This window comes from Dermacentor silvarum, chromosome 7 (assembly GCF_013339745.2).
Source record: "Dermacentor silvarum isolate Dsil-2018 chromosome 7, BIME_Dsil_1.4, whole genome shotgun sequence".
NCBI lineage: Eukaryota > Metazoa > Arthropoda > Arachnida > Ixodida > Ixodidae > Dermacentor > Dermacentor silvarum.
In genome coordinates this window covers 73,067,662-73,087,082 of record NC_051160.1, presented here as the reverse complement: position 1 = coordinate 73,087,082, position 19,421 = coordinate 73,067,662, and the positions used below count along the sequence as shown (strand labels likewise).

Below are 19,421 nucleotides of genomic sequence, written 5' to 3'. Positions count from 1 at the left end.
TCAGAGCAGAGCCGCCGTACCTATACGCGTCACCTGGCGTCTGAGCAGCGGAGATGGCCACGCGTAGGTATGCCCAGCCCTTCAGTATCGTATACTGCATCCTTGGAGTAAGAGTCGTTGCATAAAGTCTGAGAGGGTGAAGCATAATGAGTGCACAGAACCAAAGTGTTGCAGAAACCTGTTTTGGAGAAGCACTCCCTACTTATGTTTTCAATATGCATTCACGATAAGGCAACTGGCCCAAATGAAGTGGCCCCTCATACGAAACCTTTCATAACGGGTTAGCTTTTGGCAAGTGGTCCTTGCTTCGAAGAAATGCCTCACAGACACAAGCAATACGGTTAGGTTGGGGCTTCGGGACTGTCTGAGTGCATTTTTCGTGCGGTAAATTGTGTATCTGGAATAAACTATAAGAAACAGCGCAAAAAGACGCAGACTCGCCCTGCTTGCACAGCTCTTGATTCCTTTGTGTCTGTGATGATGATATGCCACGGTCACTGCGCCATCAGTGAAACCGTACTCGGCTGCGTCCAAGTAATTTCAGTAAAGGACGCGTCTCAATGTAATCTCAATGCAGATCTCAGTGTAATAAGGCTTATGGCGTGTCATTTGCCTCATGGAACATGAAAATCTGCGGTGGGACATTGCAGTCACGTCCTTTAATTCTTAGATAAGTACAGGAACTCGTTACTTACTTCTTTTTTGCAACTTAACCAATTCCGTGCAACAGTATAGATTCCAGTCCCATGTCACATTATCATGGGCTGCGAGCTACTTGGCACATCCTCTGCTCGGTTGTTTCGAATTATGACATACACGTATTATTGAATACTCTGCACAGGGGGAGGGGGAATGGGGACATAAAGGCTGGATGAGGGGTGATGATGACATAGAAGGATGTGCAGCGGTAAAGGCAAGTTCAGCATCCTCATGGTGATAAAAAAGTCCAAAAAGATCATTCAAAAGTGTCATCTACCTTCCAGAGCATGGACGGAGTCACGAATGCAATTGATAGTTCACAAAAACTCGTCACGCTTGCTCACGCTAGCGTTTTGACAGTGATTGTCTGTGGTCATCGAGTGTGATGTATTCACGTTTGCTTGTGCGCACTGACACCTTGCTTGTTAATTCAGTTAATAAGCGAATGTGTCCAAGTTTATACAGCCGAAAGAGCTACTATTGTTACTCCATAGAGCTCTCTACTAACTTGCTATCGCAATAGATGCTTAGCCTTTCGGGCGAAACTGCGACTTTTTATGCAAGACAAGACACCTTATGATTTCATTGAGTAGGATGGCGACATTCTATTTCACAGCCTATTTCTTTCAACAACTATCACTGAATTTATTGAAAATGTCAGTGGTTGACCATACGAAACCACGTGCTCTCGCGGAAAATATATAAATGCTAAATGCTTAACAGCAGAAACATTTCACAATATCATGCGGTCGAAAGAGAGCCATAGTGTGCGCTGAGTGCACGAGGTATAAAAGCGGCAATCGTTGCGCGATAAATTCATCCAGTCTTGTCGTGCACCCAGTGAGTCAGCCAAAACTAAAAACTGAAGAGCGGAGCGACAGCGCGAACGGTAAGGTTAGTGCACGTACATTCGTTGGAGACCGGAAGAGCGTGCTTTTATTTTTAGGTTCTCGTCTTTGCATTGCTGACATCGTATCATCTATTTCCTTTGTCGCGAACTCTGTAGCCGGAGGTTGTCAAGTACGGTGAGTAATCAAAATTCAGCGAAAGCCTCCAGAGCGCTATGCTCATGGCAAGTGCCTGCGGTGAGTGTGGGTAAAGCGGATATCCTGTGCTGCCAGCACAAGGCCCGGAATTTACGCGCGGTAAATCACGAAGCCTGCTTCTGAAGTCAAACCTCATTTAGAGCACTCTTCTACTAGTGAGCAGTTGGGGTGCACATTTCGTTTAAGTATTTAGTATGAATTTGGGCACATGCAGTGACATTTTGGTTATGTGTTTACGTCGCACACAGTTACGTTGTATACCTTCCATTAATTCATTGTTTTTTCAAGAGAAGCTTTTATTGTGTCAAAATGTCGGCGGTGGTTGTGGTGGTGTCACGCTAGAAAATTTAACCCGGCTGCTTCCAGAGTAGAGCAAGTGCGGGTAAAGCTGCGCCGGCGCGGGATCACTTGACGTGCGTCACCAATCAGGGTATTTGGCGTGTTGCGGGGATGGAAAGGGAAGGATAGGTGGTGGGCGCACACTCCGCTGGGCTTCCCTCGCCTCAGAACAGTTTTTGCGACCGATGGTAATGCGCGGTGTGTTCAGCCGTGAAGGAGGCTGCGTTTGAGCAACGGTGCGAACAATTCGCTCGGGAAAGGGCTCGTTGTCGACGTTCCAATTCCAGAACGAGGGCTTCCTAAACCCAGGCGAAGCGCCAGCGAAGAGCCGTGCATCCTGAGTTTAGTGCAAACGAAGCGGAACGCCTGCGACAGCGTCGTCTTGTCACAAGCTTCGCTAACCCCGATTTTCTCGACAGCAGAAAGGATAGTGATTTTTTTCTGTTCAGCTCATTTTGTGCCATTCTCACATCCAAGAGACTGGAAAGGCAAATTAGTAGGATATGTAAGCTAGTTAAAATGATATAATTTTGATTGAGACTTTTAGTAAGGAAAAAAATAATTTACGAGAGACGATAAATTCAAGTACTGCGAGATCTCTGTCATACAAACGACGAAGCGTTAAGCACGATAATTTTTACGGAAACACTACCGAACCTAGAATTCGTCACAGAAATCTCTAGAAGAGAGTGCACAAATGAATAGGCACAGAAGATTGCTCAGCGAATAGCGTTTAAAAAGTGGGTGCGAAGGAACCACCCGCACATATAGTAAAAGTACTTTTGGTCAGCGTAGGAAGACGGAACTTTTGAAGTAGAATAAGCGCGCTCTTTAGAATATATTCTGGGGAAATTATGATTATCCTGGCTATCATTGAGTTAATCGGATACACAACGACACGTTTATAAAATGCTTCTATCAGAATTAAGAAGTTCAAGTGGAATGATGTAGACAGAACAGAATTTCTTGTTCTGCGAAACGTAGCAAGCCACAAATATTAGGGTTATTTCTTAGAGTCGCAATGAAATATAAATATTGCACTAATTTTCGTACAAAACCTTTTCCTTATCAAAGAAGTCGCAAATCGGCCCGAAAGGCGAACCATCAATTGCGACAGCAAATTAGTAGACCGCTACAGGGAGTAAGATAGTAATTTTATACCAAATTCCAAGTACACAGTTGCTGGTGGAGTAGAAGCCGCACTCCCTCCCTCCCGCGGCGTCTTCCCGCATTCCTCTATTCGCGCGCGAGATTGAGTCGCCAGTTCCCCTTGCGCCCGGTCGCGAAGGAGCACAACGCCCCCGAGCCTCCCTCTCTCCCATTCCCCCAGGGGCTTGCGCGCGACGGAAGACGTCGCGGCTGCTCTTCGCCTTCCGTTCGCCATCCGTGAAAACCCGCGTCCCTCGCGCGCTTTCACACGCATACGGCGCGTAGTGAGTCTATCGCCCTTGGACTTCACGCGGAACCTCAACGCGACAGTGACACCGATGACAGAAATCCGCTTGGAGTGTACTCAGTATTGGTATCGCGATAAACATAAATAAACATGACGGAAAACGAGAAACAATATACGAAGCATGTATAGGTGATTTCAAGAGTTCTTGCTTGAATAGTAAAATTCTGCTAGACCACTTTATTGTTTGTACTGTGACGCAAATAAGTTTAAAACAATTTCCGTCAATTGAGGCCTACAGATTTCGAATTGAATATCTGTGCAGTTGTTCCCGAGTCCCTCTAAAATGTTATGTAATCTGTGTAAAGGAAGGATTATAAGTACTTAACTATGCACCGCAACCAGAGCGACCTGCACCAAGCGGTGACGAACGTGGTTGCGGAAAGATCCTATGAATGGCGCGCGTGAGGTGAGTCAAGCCGCAGTTTTGGATAGCAAAATAGATGTCGCTGCTTGGCTATGCTTCGATCAATGACATAGTTATTTGGACCCCAAAAATCACGCCATGGCAAGGGATAAATACCAACGAAAAAAAAGTGCTTTGAAGAAATACCTGCTACAACGACCTAACGCAGTAATAAGGTAAGCTAGGTTAGATCTATTGGATGCACATTTGGATCAGCGCAGAAAGCGATGGTAATACGAAAAGTGACAAACTGGGTAAGTGCTGCCTAGCTACTGAAGTTAACGCATGATGCGGCAGGTATCCTTTCATTCGAACTATTATAATCGTGACGATAAAGGACAAAATAGGCGTTAACTTGCTGAAATGCTCTACGTATAAAGCAGCACGATAATTGCGTATTTGATGACTCGACTCAATGTACTTGCTAGATTAAGAGATACAGCTGCATACTGATGTATTTAAAGATGTCTGGTAATGCAATGCTCGCGCAAGTGGTATCTTCCTGATTGTGTGCTGCTCTATGAAACCTCCGTTTTTAGACAGCTCTCATCCTGCGTCCCTCTTTGCCTGCTACTTTTGTTTTCTTGCGATAGCAACTATATGGACTCTTCAAGCGGATTTCTGCCGTCGGCGTCGCCGTCGCCATAAGGTTCCGTATAAATCCAAGGGTGATAAAATCGTCGCCGCGCGCCATATGTGCGAGTGAAAGGGCGCGAGGGACGCGCGCTTTCACGGAGAGCGAACGCACGGCAGAGAGCAAACGCCACTTCTTCCGTCGCGCGAAAGGCCGGGGGGGTATAGGAGGGAGGGAGGGGCGGGGCCACACTGTGCTGCGGCATCAAATGCGTATCTTGCAACCGGGCGCAAGGGAAACTGCGACTCAATCTCCCACGCGAAAGGAGGAAAGCGGGAAGACAGCGTGGGAGGAACAGGTGGGGGGGGGGGGGGCGGCTTCTCCTCTGCCAACAACTGCGTACTTGTACTTTGCAAGTTAATTGTATCATTGTATCAAATAATTGTATTAATTATTAGCTCGTTAACTACTGTCCTAATTATCAAAGTGTCAATGAGAAAGTTGTAGAGCAACATGAAAAACTCCCGATACAGCTTTCTGTTGCGCAATACGTGCTACATAAAAGTGTTTTTCTGAGCGTGAAAGAAACCCGCAAATACACGCTGAATTGCCGCGCGAATGGCCACTCGAGGCAATCCTGCGTGTATTCGCGGGCTTCTTTCACGCTCGGAAAAACACTTTTATGTAGCACGTATTGAGCAACAGAAAGCTGTATCGGGAGTATTTCATGTTGCTCTACAACTTTCTCATTGACACTTGGATAATTAGGACAGTACTTAACGAGTTAAATAATTAAATACAATTACCTAATTAAATCTCAGTAACGAAAAACAATTAATGGCGGCTACTACACTGTACTGGAAACAATACGCACTAGGTTTGCTTCACGTATCGCCATTCCTCTTTTTTTTAATCGTGCTGCATGATAGCTGGGACACCCTGTGTATGTATAGTTATGCCACATCGAATTTCCCCGATTCATTCCACGGCTTCATTGTCTGTTGGCTTTATCAGGTGATAATTAACAAACACCGAGCCCCTCTGTTGTCCTGTTTCTTTCGTTCAGATATATATATATATATATATATATATATATATATATATATATATATTGTGAAGACAAAGATGGGCACTGGGGCTCGCGCGCTCGGACGGCGAGCGAGAAAGAGGAAGCAGAAGTAAACCAGGCGTTCTGGCGGAAGGCCGATTGTCTGTCTGCTTCTCCTCATTACAATGGCGCAGCCGCTCAACGAACCTCTGCTCGACGACCCGTCCTCGTCCACCGTGCTGCGGAGCGGGGGCGTCTTCCGGCATCTTGCGGCGCCAGCTCCAGCACCGGCCGCCCCGCTCGGACACGACGCCCACGGTTCCTCGGCCTCGCCTCTCGTCGGTACCGTGCCTCTCGTCCCAACTACCCAGGTCAGGGATTCACGTCTCGTCTCTATGCAAACCACTGTGCCGCCAAGGGACGCCGTACACGCTCCCTTGGATGTGGATTCCGCTGCCACGACTCCAGCGCCTACTGCATCGTCGGCGGACGCTGTCTGTAACCCCTCCACTGCGGCCTCCAGCGATATCGCTACGTTCACACAGGCCATAGCGGCGCTGTCCAAGCGCCTCGAAGACGTCACGGTATCCGTCACTACAGCCCTTGCGCGTAGCGCACTTCCTTCACCATCGCCCCTGGAATTTCCAGAGTTTCGTGGCTTCGAGGACGATCACAGATTGTGGGTACACGCAATTAATTCATGGGCCCGTAGACACGCCTGGCCGGAAGACGTGATCATGTCACTCGCCGAAAGCCGGCTTCGTGATGCCGCCAAGGCGTGGCACAGATATGACGGCTCTGCCTACACTTCCTGGGCCGAATGGAGTGCGTCTTTAGTGACTGCTTTCAGCCAGCTCCCTTCTGCCTATGACGATCGCTTCATGCGCATTGCGTTCACGCCGACAAGCACCAACCGAAGCGGTGGCTCTCTACGTCTACGAAAAGGTGAAGCTTCTCGAGGACTGCGGCATCACCTGGCTCTCTCCTGCTGCTCGCCAGTATGTAGTCGACGGGTTGCTCGACTCTACGCATGCAGCCATCCCCTCTGCTCAGCCTCCCGAAACGTCACCCTATGTTTTCGCTCGAAAGGCAGCCGAACTGCAGCAGAGCACTCGTCGTCGTATGGCTGTGGATATGCCGGAGGCTGGACCTTCACAGACCGCCACTACACGGCGCGGCTGCTTCTCTTGCGGTCGTATTGGGCACAATGCCAAGGATTGCCCTCAGTCGACTAAAACCCGTATCCATTATCAGGCCTGCCAATCTCCCATGTTACCGGTCTTTGTGGAAGGGATAGGCGACCTGCTGGCGCTTGTGGATACCGGTGCAGCGAGGACGGCGCTACACCAACGTCATGCTCCTGACACCATCCGCCCATGGACGCAACCCCCGGTCTACGGACTCGGAGGCAGCGCTATGCCAATGGGCATGCTCGACATTCATGTCCGGACATCGGCCGGGACAAAATTTATCCCAGCAGTACCTGTTTTCGAGGACCTCCCTGCCGACTTGATTCTGGGGACGGACTTCTTGCTGTCCGACGACATTCACATCACCATCGACCACGGTCGTGTTGAGCTCTGCCCTTCTACAACCCTGGCCCAAGACACCACGGTCCACTTCTACCCCAGTCCCGAAACCAACAGGTGAGCCTGCAAATTTGCCTACCTTGCCTTTCGGTACTCGCTCGCCACTCTTCATTGTTCGACAAAAGCACGGCAGACCTCCCAGGCACTAATTTGTTGGTGCATCGTATACCTACAGGGGACCACTCGCCGATATGTGTGCCACTGAGGAGGTATGCGGAACGGGAGCGCACCGTGATCGCGGAACACGTGCGTGAAATGCTCGACGCCGGCATCATTCGGCCCTCTTCAAGCCCGTGGTCAGCGCCTCTCGTGCTTGTTCGGAAAAAGAATGGGTCTTTAAGATTTTGTGTAGATTACAGGCAGCTCAACAAGTGTACGACGCCCGACGCGTACCCACTACCTCGAATTGATGACGCTATTGATACGGTCCGTCATTCCAAGTTCTTTTCATCGCTTGATTTACGTGCGGGATACTGGCAGATCAACGTCGCGGAAGAAGATAAGTGCAAGACTGCCTTTCGGACTCCTTCAGGCTTGTACGAGTTTAACCGCATGCCGTTTGGGCTGCGCACGGCTCCTAGTACCTTTCAGCGCGCCATGAATTGTGTGCTAGGACCTCTTAAGAACCAAGCTTGTGTCGTACATCTGGACGACATCTTGGTCGTTGGCGCAACGGAAGAACAACATCTTCGCAATTTGGACGAAGTACTACACAGGCTCTATGAGGCAGGGTTTCGTAATGAAACGTTTTGCGCACACAACACGAAACCACAACGAAGAAGTACACAAGGACTAGTCACAACACACATCACACACAACACGAAACCACACACAACCGCACACAACCGCACACAACACGAAACCACAACGAAGAAGTACACAAGGACTAGTCCTTGTGTACTTCTTCGTTGTGGTTTCGTGTTGTGTGCGCAAAAAGTTTCATTATGATGCCAAACCAACTAGCCCGCCTATCCGTTTTAATACAGGGTTTCGGTTGAACCGCGACAAGTGCCAGTTTGGTCTCACCAAGATCTCATACCTAGGCCATACTATCTCTCCAAACGGCATCCAGCCGCTCCCCGAGCGCATCGCTGCTGTGGCGGAATATCCTACACCAACTTGCCTGAAACAAGTTCAGTCGTTTGTGGGTATGGCTTCATATCTGCGCAGATTTATTCCCCACTTCGCATCGACTGCCGCTCCCCTGACCGATTTACTTTAAAAAATGTCACAGTTTCGCTCTAAGGGCGAAGCAATGAATGCGATAGCAACACAGCAATGTCATACGAAGTAAGGTGAGCGGCTTTGGTAGCAATATGAATTGTAGTAAACATGAGCTGATTAAGTAAGCAGGTGTGCTGCGGCGTAAGTAGACCGACATGAAGAGAGACTCGATGACCACGAGAAGGCGTGTGAAAAGGTGGTGTTGATGAGAAGCGCTTCCCGTGGGCAGCGCGTGCGAAGGGACACACCTGTAGCGCTGCACTGCCGATCCGGGCAGCATTGCGTGTGTAGCGTGCGTTGGAAAATGTGGCCCGACTATTACGAACTGAATGAACAAGCGTGGTGTGAGCGCGCACAAACACGAAGAGATCACACTGAATGACAGCAGACAACGACTGTCAAAACGCTGGCAGCAAGCATACGCCGCAGCGGGCGAAGGTACGTGCGGTCTATCGCTTCAACGGAAACTGAACTGCGAATGCACGGCGCTTAAAGGTCAGAGCCGTGTGGAGATAAGAGACGGTGCGAGCGAGCGACGAGCGCGGTTGTTGGCAGAGAAGTGCGCCCCCCCCCCCCCCCCCCCCCCCCCCCGTTTCCTCCGGCGCTGGCTTCCCGCTTCCTTGCTTGCGCGTGGGAGAGATAAGAGACTGCGGACGAGCGACGAGCGCGGTTGTTGGCAGAGAAGTGCCCCCCCCCCCCCCTGCTCCCTCCGGCGCTGGCTTTCCGCTTCCTTGCTTGCGCGTGGGAGATTGAGTGCGTTCGCTCTCCGTGATAGCGCGCGTCCCCGCACGCTTCCTGTCGGGCATACGGCGCGCGGCGAAGATTTTATCTATAGGGAACCTCACGGCGACGGCGACGGCGACGACGACGGCGACGACCACGGCGACGACCACGGCGACGACCACGGCGACGACGACGGCGACGCCGACGGCAGAAATCCGGTGCAAGTGTCCATATAATTGCTATCGCAATAAAAAGGAGCTTGCTTTGAATGGGGCGCCCCACAAGAAATCGCTTTTCTAACTTTGAAGCAGCAGTTAACTCATTGCCCCGTACTAAATCACTTCAATGAAGACTGGACTACGGAGGTGCACACAGATGCCAGCCAGATGGGCCTTAGAGCAGTACTAGTGCAACGTGACCCTGATGGTAGCGAACGTGTTGTCGCATATGCAAGCCGCAAACTTTCAGATACGGAGCGCCACTACCACTCCAATGAGCTGGGATGTCTAGCGGTGGTATGGAGTGTGGATGATAAATCCCGGCACTATCTTTTTGGCCGCAAGTTCACAGTCGTCACGGATAATGCTCCATTAACATGGATGTTCTCAAAGCAGCAGCTGAAGCATAAGTTTGCCCAATGGATTATCACGCTGCAAGAGTACGATTTTGACGTGCGCCACCGTGCTGGGGGGCTAAACAACATCGCCGATGCCCTCTCACGGAATCCCCTTGACCGCGTGTCCGAAAACGAGGAGAGTCGCATTTTCTTCTCGCAACAAGGTTTCTCCAAAGCCCAACAGGAGGATAAAGACTTAGCTTCAATCATTGCCTCAATCGCTGCTACGGGAAAGAATTCCACATATGTATTACGCGATGACACGCTGTATCGGCGGCAGTGGCACAAGGACCACTCAGAAGAACGGCACCTCCTAGTGATTCCCAATTGTTTTAGATCACAAATATTACGAGCCATTCATGACACTCCGGAAGGAGGGCACATCGGCCAGCGAGCCACGCCCCGGAAAATACAAGAACGCTTCTGGTGGCCGAAGAAGGAAAGCAATGTCCGCTCCTACGTCGCCAGTTGTGAAGTGTGTCAGCAATATAAGCGACTGCCAGGATGCCAGCCTGGATTACTGACACCTATTCCGCTGCCAGAAACTATTTTTCATACTGTTGGCATCGACTACATAGGACCTCTACCGATCACTGCAGCAAGAAACCACTACATCATTGTGGCCGTGGACTATTTGTCGAAGTAAGTCGAAGTGGCCGCTGTGCCATCTATCGCGTCCAGCCACCTAATCGATTTCCTGAAGCTACGATTTGAATGGAGACATGGTCTGCCAAAAAAATTAATATCAGACCGTGCCACGACATTCCGCAGTCGCGAACTAAGAAATTACCTGAGTACGGCAGGAGTGCAGCACCATTACACGTCCGCATTTCATCCCCAGGCAAATGGCCTTACGGAGCGAACTAACCAAAGCATCCAGGCACGACTCGCTCCGTATACGAAAATCGGGAAAAAAGGAGACGCCGACTGGGACGTTCACCTTCATCTTCATCTTCATCTTCACCTTCATCTTCACCTTCGTCTGCAACGCCGTTAACACGGCGTTGCAGACGTCTACCAGGACAACGCCATATGAAACCGTCTACGGGAAGGTGCCCCAGCTGAAAGCGATCCTTAGCCTAGACACTCCAGTTACCATCTCCAGCTCCGCCGACCGAGCGTCCGCCTTTAGAAAGATTAGAACAGCAGCGATCAGAAGAGCTTCACAAGCGCAAGAAACGCAGAAACGACACTATGACCGCCGACATCGACCTGCTCCGGTGTACAGCGTCGGTGACGAGGTGTGGGTACAAAGGAGAGCCAGCGCACCAGGCCAAAAGTTACTACCGAGGTTTGACGGGCCCTTCAAGATTACTGAACGCATAGGAGAGAACACCTGGCGCGTGAGCACCGCAATTCCAGGTGCTAGCCTCGATAGGCGTAAAAGAAATAACTTCGCCGTGCACGCGTCACGCCTCAAGAAAAGGTTCCGGCGCTTGAACTGAACTGCCAATTTTAAAATGAACTGTCGATCTATTTTTTTCAGGTGCGCAGCGTGGCCGAGTGTGAAGACAAAGATGGGCACTGGGGCTCGCGCGCTCGGACCGCGAGCGAGAAAGAGGAAGCAGAAGTAAACCAGGCGTTCTGGCGGAAGGCCGATTGTCTGTCTGCTTCTCCTCATTACAATATATATATATATATATATATATATGAACGAAAGAAGCAAGGAAATCAAGGGGCTCGATGTTGGTTCATTATCACCTGATAAAGCCAACAGACAGTGAAGCCGTCCGGCTTCATTCCGAATTTCGTCCGGCAGTGGACAATAATAAAAAGCTTGATGATGATCATGACCACAGTTACACGGCGTCGCATGGTATGCCAAATAGAAATATTCACCATGTTTGAGCTCATTATATAAGTAAAGATGTTGGACTATAGCCGCCTGTAAGCCCGGGAAATACCGCTGTGATACCACCGTGACGGTATCCGCCGTGTACCAAATGAACGTGATGTCTGTACCATTGTCCTGTTTACACACAGACCTGCAAGAGTACTTATATATACATATATATATATATATATAAGTACTCTTGCAGGTCTGTGTGTAAGCAGGACATATATATATATATATATATATATATATATATATATATTGTAAACAAACAGAGACAGAGACACCGCCCGTTCCTGGGCCGGCTGTTCTATTTTCTTTCTCCCCAACGTCTTTTCCCCAAAGCCTGCCTTGCGAGCGCCCGCGGCCAAGTTCACTTCGTCTTTACATTCCGCCACGCTGCAAGTTTCCGGCGTGCCTGGAATCACGCAACCGGTCCAAACATTGAATTCGTCATCTGTGAGCCGTCCAGTGTGCAACCAGCTTCTCTGGCGGGCGGCACTGGCTGTTGTGCGCAGGTCGCAGGTCGTGCCGACGACCATCCCGCCACTCAGCGCTATCCGTCTCAGCCAAATCCGAGGAGATTCCCTCAAGGGGTGCAGCAGTGGGCGCAAAGAGGATCGGCAGCACGACTACCGCGATAGGGGTGTTCCAGGGACCCAAGGTACCGAACTTCGTCTGATACGGAGTCACCCTGATACCGTGCCGCCTCTGCAGCAAACAGATCGACGTTTGCCAGCAATGTGGCCGAGTGGGACGCCGCAAGGACGTGTGCCCGACCCCCACAATCAAGACGTTCCTGGCCTGCGGACTCGCGAACCCCAAGGAAGATCGTCGCTGTGCCCTAAAATGTAAGTTGTGTGGGGACGAACAGCCCACCGGAGACCAAACGTGCAAGGCGACATACAAGATCCCCTTCGAAGTGTGCAATCGACAATGGGAGCGCCGACAGGCCAAACGCCAGCTGCTGTCGGAGAGCGATTTCCTGCCACTCGACAAGCCGCCAGCTACGCGAAAGTCCAAGACCCCATCGGAGAACAGCGCGCCAAAATCCAGAGACAGCAGCTAGCTGCAAGAGAAGCCTCAGCAGGAAAATGTCACCATCGCGTGAGCAAGTGAGCTGGGTCGACGCAGCGAAAGTGAACAATATAAAGAACGCGCAGAAAATCACCGAAGCCACGAAGAACGACGATATGAACAAGGTGCGAGAAGCCAACGAGACCCTTAAGACAAGAGAATGCGGCGTTGCGAACGACCATCAACAACCTCACGAGAGAGATCACCGAGATCCGTAAATTGCTGCCATGCAACAACGAGCCTCTAGAGAGACCCACGCCAAGCACAAGAAAGACCGAGGAAACAACCACAACACCCAGGAGACAGCCGTAGAGGAACCGGCACTGAAGAAGCGAGCCCTCAAGGCCATGCGCAAACAAACAGAAAACGATCGCATCGACAACCTCGAAACCAAATTCGAAGCGAGATTCACCGAACTCGAACAGCTAATCACGGCGAACAGCGCAGCAGTGACAGCAATGAAACAAACACTGGAGACCTATCAAGCCGAGAACACGAACAGATTCGCCTACATCGAAAGGACCCTACAGCCGATAGTGAGCCACCCGACGTTTGCGCCCCTCTTCGCGCACATCCACTCAACCAGGGAACCCCGTACACGCCAACGCAATCATGGCCGCCAACGCAACAGCAGCAGCAGGCATAACAGCATGGCAGTGGAACTGTTGCGGCCTCGGAATGAAGAAGGCAGTCATCCAACAGCACATCGCACATGCCGCGAGCAAGCCAGATGTGATACTATTACAAGAAACACTCACCGACGCACCGTCCCTCCCTGGCTACAGAGTGCACAAAGGCCCACCCCATGGGGGAGGCCTGTGCACCCTGGTCATGAAGGGACTCACGTTCGTCGAACAAGAGCCGCAAAGCAATATTAACGTCGAGCACACACTCACCGAAATCATCCCAGGCAAGAAGAGAAAAGGAAGCATATTTCAGCTCAACGTCTACAGCAACTCATCGCAGAGAAAACAGAGATTCAAGACATTACTGCACAGAGCCAGCACCGCAGCGGACCGCAACACGCTGATCGCGTGCGGCTACTTCAACGCGATTAACCCAGCCTGGGGCTACAACAAGTACACAGCCAAGGGCCGCGACCTGTACCAAGACGCCACGAAACTTGACTTCACCCTCATCACGGACCCGACGCATCCGACGAGAATCCGTAACTCCGTCTCTCGGGACACCCCTCCGGACCTCACGTTCGTCAAGAACGACGTCCGGGGCGCGATCACCTGGAGAAACATGGGAACAGACATCGGCAGTGACCACAACATCGTGGAAATCGGCATACCGGAACACAACGACACCAGCATCAAAATACACAGCTGGGTAGACTGGGAGGCCTTCCGAGACGCCAGAAGCCACCAGAAAGAGACGGTGACAACGAGATCGAAGACGACTCGTGGATGGCCGAAATCACCAAGAGCGTACGCGACGCGACCAAAAAAATTGAAACGGACGCGGAGATCGACAAAGTAGACAGCCGGCTAGCGCATCTCATCGAAGCCAAATAGTAGATACTCCATCGCTGGAAGAAACAACGGCTCAACCGCAGACTCAAAAAGAAGCTGGCGGAGCTCAACCGAGCGATCGAGGAGCACTGCCGCGAGCTATGCACTTAACAGTGGAACGAGATCTGCAATGCGGTAGACGGGCAGATGCACAGCGGGAAGACGTGGAACCTGCTGCGGCACCTGCTCGACGAAACCAAGACCAAGCCACACCAAAGAGACAGACTCGCCAAGCTTATACATCGGGTGGTCTCAGTACACGGCGCCGACGAAGTCACCAGGCGCATCAACGACAAATACCTGCCGACTACACCCACCGAACAACACGTGCCGTACGGCGGCCTTCCCAACGCGAAGCTCGATTGTGACATCGACGTCGAGGAGGTCCGCGCGGTCCTGCCCGACCTCATCAGCCGGTCGGCAGCCAGCCCGGACCTCGTCATGAACAAGGCGCTCAAGAACCTCGATGACGGCTCGATTGAGAACCTCACAAAATACTTCAACAAGTGCTGGAAGCGGGAGCGTTGCATAGCAGTGGAAGACAGCCAAGACCATCCTGATCCTCAAGCCGGAGAAGCCGCCGGACACGGACAGCGTCCGGCCCATCTCGCTGACGTCCTGCGTAGGCAAGGTGCTGGAGCGCGTCCTGCTCAACAGATGGCAAGACTACCTGGAACGAGAAGGGATGTACCCGGCCACGGTGATCGGCTTCAGACCGCACCTAAGCACGCAGGACGCGATGCTGCAGCTCAAATACCAAATCATCGACGATGGCGGCAGCGCGCGACAAGGTAATCCTGGGGCTCTACCTACAGAGCGCCTTCGATAAGGTGAAACACTCGGCGATTTTATCCCCAGTCTCCAAGCTCAACATGGGCGAAAGATCCTACAACTACATCAAGGACTTCCTTACGGACAGGACCGCCGAGCTACGAGCAGGCGACCTACAGACGCAAGAGAAGAAACTCGGGGGCACCGGAACACCGCAGGGATGGGTCATTTCGCCGATGCTGTGGCCGAGAAGCTCGCGGGCATTGAAGACGTCAGAAACACCATCTACACGGACGCTATCAGGCTGTGGGTGACCGGCGGCAGCGACGCCCACATCGAGGACGCGCTGCAAGCCGCCGTCGACGCGATAGAAGATCAGCTGGAAGGAACCGCACTGATATGTTCGCCGAGCAAATCGGAGCTCCTCATACTCCTACCTACCAACAACGGCAAAGGCAAGACCCGACAACACGAATACTGAAAAATCAAAATCGTAACCAAATCCGGCAGCGTGATCCCCGAGGTCGGCAAAATCAGGATCCTAGGCATGGTCATCGAAAAGCATGGAATAAACGGCGATACCATCGCCCGTCTCACGGCAAATTCGGCCAACACGATGCGACTCCTCAAACGAGTGGAGAGAGGAGAGCCTAATAAGGCTCGTGCAATCCTTCATCATCAGCCACGTCGCGTACGTTGAATCCTACTAAAGATGACTGCAACAAGAACGCAACAAAATCAACGTAATCATCAGAAGAGCGTACAACACGGCACTGGGCCTGTCTGAGTCAACGAGCATGACTCGCGTCTTACAAGTCGGGATACACAACACGCTAGAAGAAATAGCCGAAGCGCAACGGACCCACTGGAGCGGCTGTCCACGGTCAAAGCAGGAGTAAAATACTGGACGACCTGGGAATAGGACGCTCGAACGAGGCAGAGATGAAGCTCCCCGTCTCCGAAGAGGTCTGACGCCACACCTGAATCGACCCCATACCCAAGAACATGAATCCCGAGTTGAGCAAGGGAAGAAGAGCGGCGAGGGCCAAGGCTCTCATCGACCTGCACGCCTACGATGAGCACGTGCGGTACGTGGACGCGGCCGAATACCTCCAGTAAGCCTTCGCAGCGGTCGTCATAGAGGCCTCAACCGGCGCCACGAGGACGGCAGCGAGCGTGAGAAGCGCCGTAGCGTAACAAGCTGAGGAGGTGGCCATCACCCTGGCTATCGCCGACGCAGACTGCCACATGGTGCTGAGTGACGAAACAGGCGGTGCGAAACTTCACCGAAGGCCAAATCTGCAGGGAGGCCGAGCGCGTACTACGAGCGGCCAAACTGCAAGATAGAAAAGTAAGAATCAAGTGGTTACAGGCTCACGTGGGCGACGCATCGGAGCGAAATGAGAACCACAACGAGACGGCACATGCAGCGGCGCGAGTGCTAACCAATCGCGTTCCGGCGTCAGACCGTCCATCGTGGTTCGAAGCCAAGGATTGCATGACAGACTACAACGACATCACGAAGACCTACCGCATGGCTCGCAGGACTCTCCCACCCCCGCACCCGAGGCTGAGTCGAGCGGAAGCGGTACTACTGAGATAGCTCCAGACGGGATCGCTACCGAGCGCGAGACTGATGCATCGGAAGCACCCCGAGACAGTGAAATCTTTTTGCGCACACAATCGACACGGACACAGTGAAGGGGGGGGGGGGAAACGAGCGCTTGTGTGTCCCCCCCTTCACTTGTGTGTCCCCCCCTTAAGCACGCTCGTGTGTCCCCCCCCCCCCCCTTCACTGTGTCCGTGTCGATTGTGCGCGCAAAAAGATTTTACTATGAATTCGTACCAACTCGCCCAACTGTCACTTCAACCCCGAGACATACCCGATCGATGTGTGTAGGGTCTGCCGGAGGGAGAAGGCAGATGACACGCACTTCTTGTGGAACTGCATCAAAAATGCAGAGGAAGCAATATCAAGAAGGATCCCGCCGCGACTCGAGGCAGCCGCGAAGAGCTACGACCAAGACCAACAGCTCTGGGCCATCCAGCAGGTCCTCGGTGCGCTCGAAACGCGGGAACCCAGCGAGCCGGCAACGGCGAGCGGACAGCCTCGTCGAGTAACGGCAACCTCGTAGACGACGTAGGCCCTCGTCGGGGCGCGCGAGCACCCAATTGCAGGCACAAATAAAGTTTGCTCCAATCCAATTCCTCAAAGGCTGCTTCGTTGATCACAGTGAGTGGTACGACTGCTTCAAGTCTTCCCCGCCTCTCCTCACGTTTTCGAGTACTATCACAGGAAGAGTTGGAGAGGCTGTCCAAAGACGGTGATGCTCTGAGTGACCGGAGGGCACAGTCGGAGCCATTCTGAAGTGGTGCTTCGTTGCGGTGGCCACTATGCCTCGGGCGCCGCACTGACCCTGAAGGTAGCACCTTGACACCTGCATGGATGCTACGCTTAACAGCGACAGTGCCGACAGAGGCAACAGGTGCAGCAGGGGCGTTCTCGGGAATAGGCGACCGTGGTAATAGATTGCTCTCGTCAATGGCCGCTCACGCTTGCCTGAACGCCAAATCGTGGTCTCTGGTAGCAGGAATCGGAACAGAAGGATTGCCACCACCACGGCTGCTGGAGCACGAGGTGTTGGGGCTTGTTGCGGCTGAATACTAGAAGATACCGAAGTGCTGCAACTGCTCGCCTGGTGCGGTGGTGGCTTCGGACAATAGGCATCCTGCAGTGAAGGCTGTCTTGTGATGCCTTCTAGTGACCTGGTGTAACTGACGCTCCCGAAGACGAGAACGACGAAGGCACCGGGTAGAGTGGGCCTGGACGCGGCTGTGTCTGCAGCCCAGGGAGGGTGATTGCAGGACTCTGGGCCAATCAGTCCAAGCCCTGGTCGGGTTCTCGCTGCCGGGCTTTCGCGTAAGCCCGAGCCCGTGCGTGCTCTACGGTAGAGTCCTGACCTAGAGCCAACGAGGAGGCTTGGACGCCGTCCCCGGATGGTGCGGCGGCTGCTTGCGACGGCGGTAGAGCGGCCGGCTCCAAAACCAAGGAAGCGTGGACGGCGTTCCTAGGCAGGAGGAACCCGGCACGCCGAAGAACCCTGCGAGGGAACACTTAATGCCGGAACGCCTTGAGGCAGGTTTGTTGTAGAATGCGCCATTTTAAAGGAACAGAGAGACACAGAGACAACACCCGTTCCTGGGCCGGCTGTTGTTGATGATGATGGCCTCACACTTTGGCTCGTACCCAGACTGGTGTATTGGACAAGAATTCGCTGTCTGAACGTTTAATTAATGTTTTGAGGCTCTTTTATTCTCTTTCTCGTCGTCTTCTCCACAACGCCAGCCTTGCGCCCGCCCGCGGCCAAGTTCACTTCGTCTTTACAATATAGATATATATATATATATAATGTCACGGGATGTTCTTGCAAGTCCACAGGACGTCTGACTGAAGTACAAGAAGACGGAGCAGTCTCAGCTGGACACTGATCGAGCGCGCACTCCTAGTTCGTCGACTTCCTCTTTCACACTTTACCGTGCCAGTACCGATAATCTCCAGTACAATCACCCCCCGCACAGAAAGAAGCCATCCTGGCGACCTAGGGAAAAGACAGCATCGGCGGGTCGTAACACGGTTTAAGCCGTGCTACATGAACTATTTCGCGCCCTCGGCAACGGCGATCAGAAGACGGCGCGAGCGGCTCGATGACATAGTTCACAGGTGATGCTTGCTGCAGTACGCGGTAGGGACCGTGGTAGTTGGACAAAAACTTAGTGGATTGGCCGGGGGAAGTAGCCGGGACCCGAAGCCAAACAAGCATTCCGGGAGAATAGCGGGCACTAGGAGCGGATGCGTCATGGCGTGATTTTTGGCGCCACTGATCTTGGGTGGTGAACGAGCGGGCTAGTTGGCGACATTCTTCAGCATAAGCAGCTGCTTCTGAAACAGGTGTCACTTCAGAAGCGTCAGGACGGTAGGTGAGAATGGTGTCCAAGAGGCAGGAAGGTTCTCGGCCATAGAGAAGAAAGAAAGGAGAGAAGCCGGTGGTAGTTTGCGGGGCAGAGTTATAGGCGTAAGTGACAAAAGGAAGAACCCGGTCCCAATTGGAGTGATCGCCAGACACATACATGGCAAGCATGTCGCCAAGCGTACGATTGAAACGTTCCGTCATGCCGTTAGTTTGTGGATGGTAGGCGGAAGCGGTGCGATGAACGATGTTGCACTCCTTTAGCAGGGCCGCGATGACATTGGAGAGAAAGACGCGCCCACGGTCACTTAATAATTCACGTGGAGCACCGTGTCGCAGAATGAGGTGGCGAAGAAGGAAGCAAGCGACGTCTTTCGCGGTGGACGCTGGCAGCGCAGATGTTTCGGCGTACCGTGTGAGGTGGTCTACGGCAACAATGATCCACCGGTTACCGTCCGGAGTGCTTGGAAGGGGGCCGTAAAGATCAATTCCAACACGGTCGAATGGTCGAGCAGGGCAGGGTAAAGGTTGCAGGGG

At 52.4% G+C, this 19,421-nt stretch overlaps 1 pseudogene; it reads left to right on the top strand.

Moving 5' to 3' along the window:
- The first annotated feature begins 13,240 nt into the window (after positions 1–13,240).
- LOC119458964 (uncharacterized) lies at positions 13,241–17,051 on the top strand (annotated as a pseudogene).
- The last annotated feature ends 2,370 nt before the right edge of the window (positions 17,052–19,421 follow it).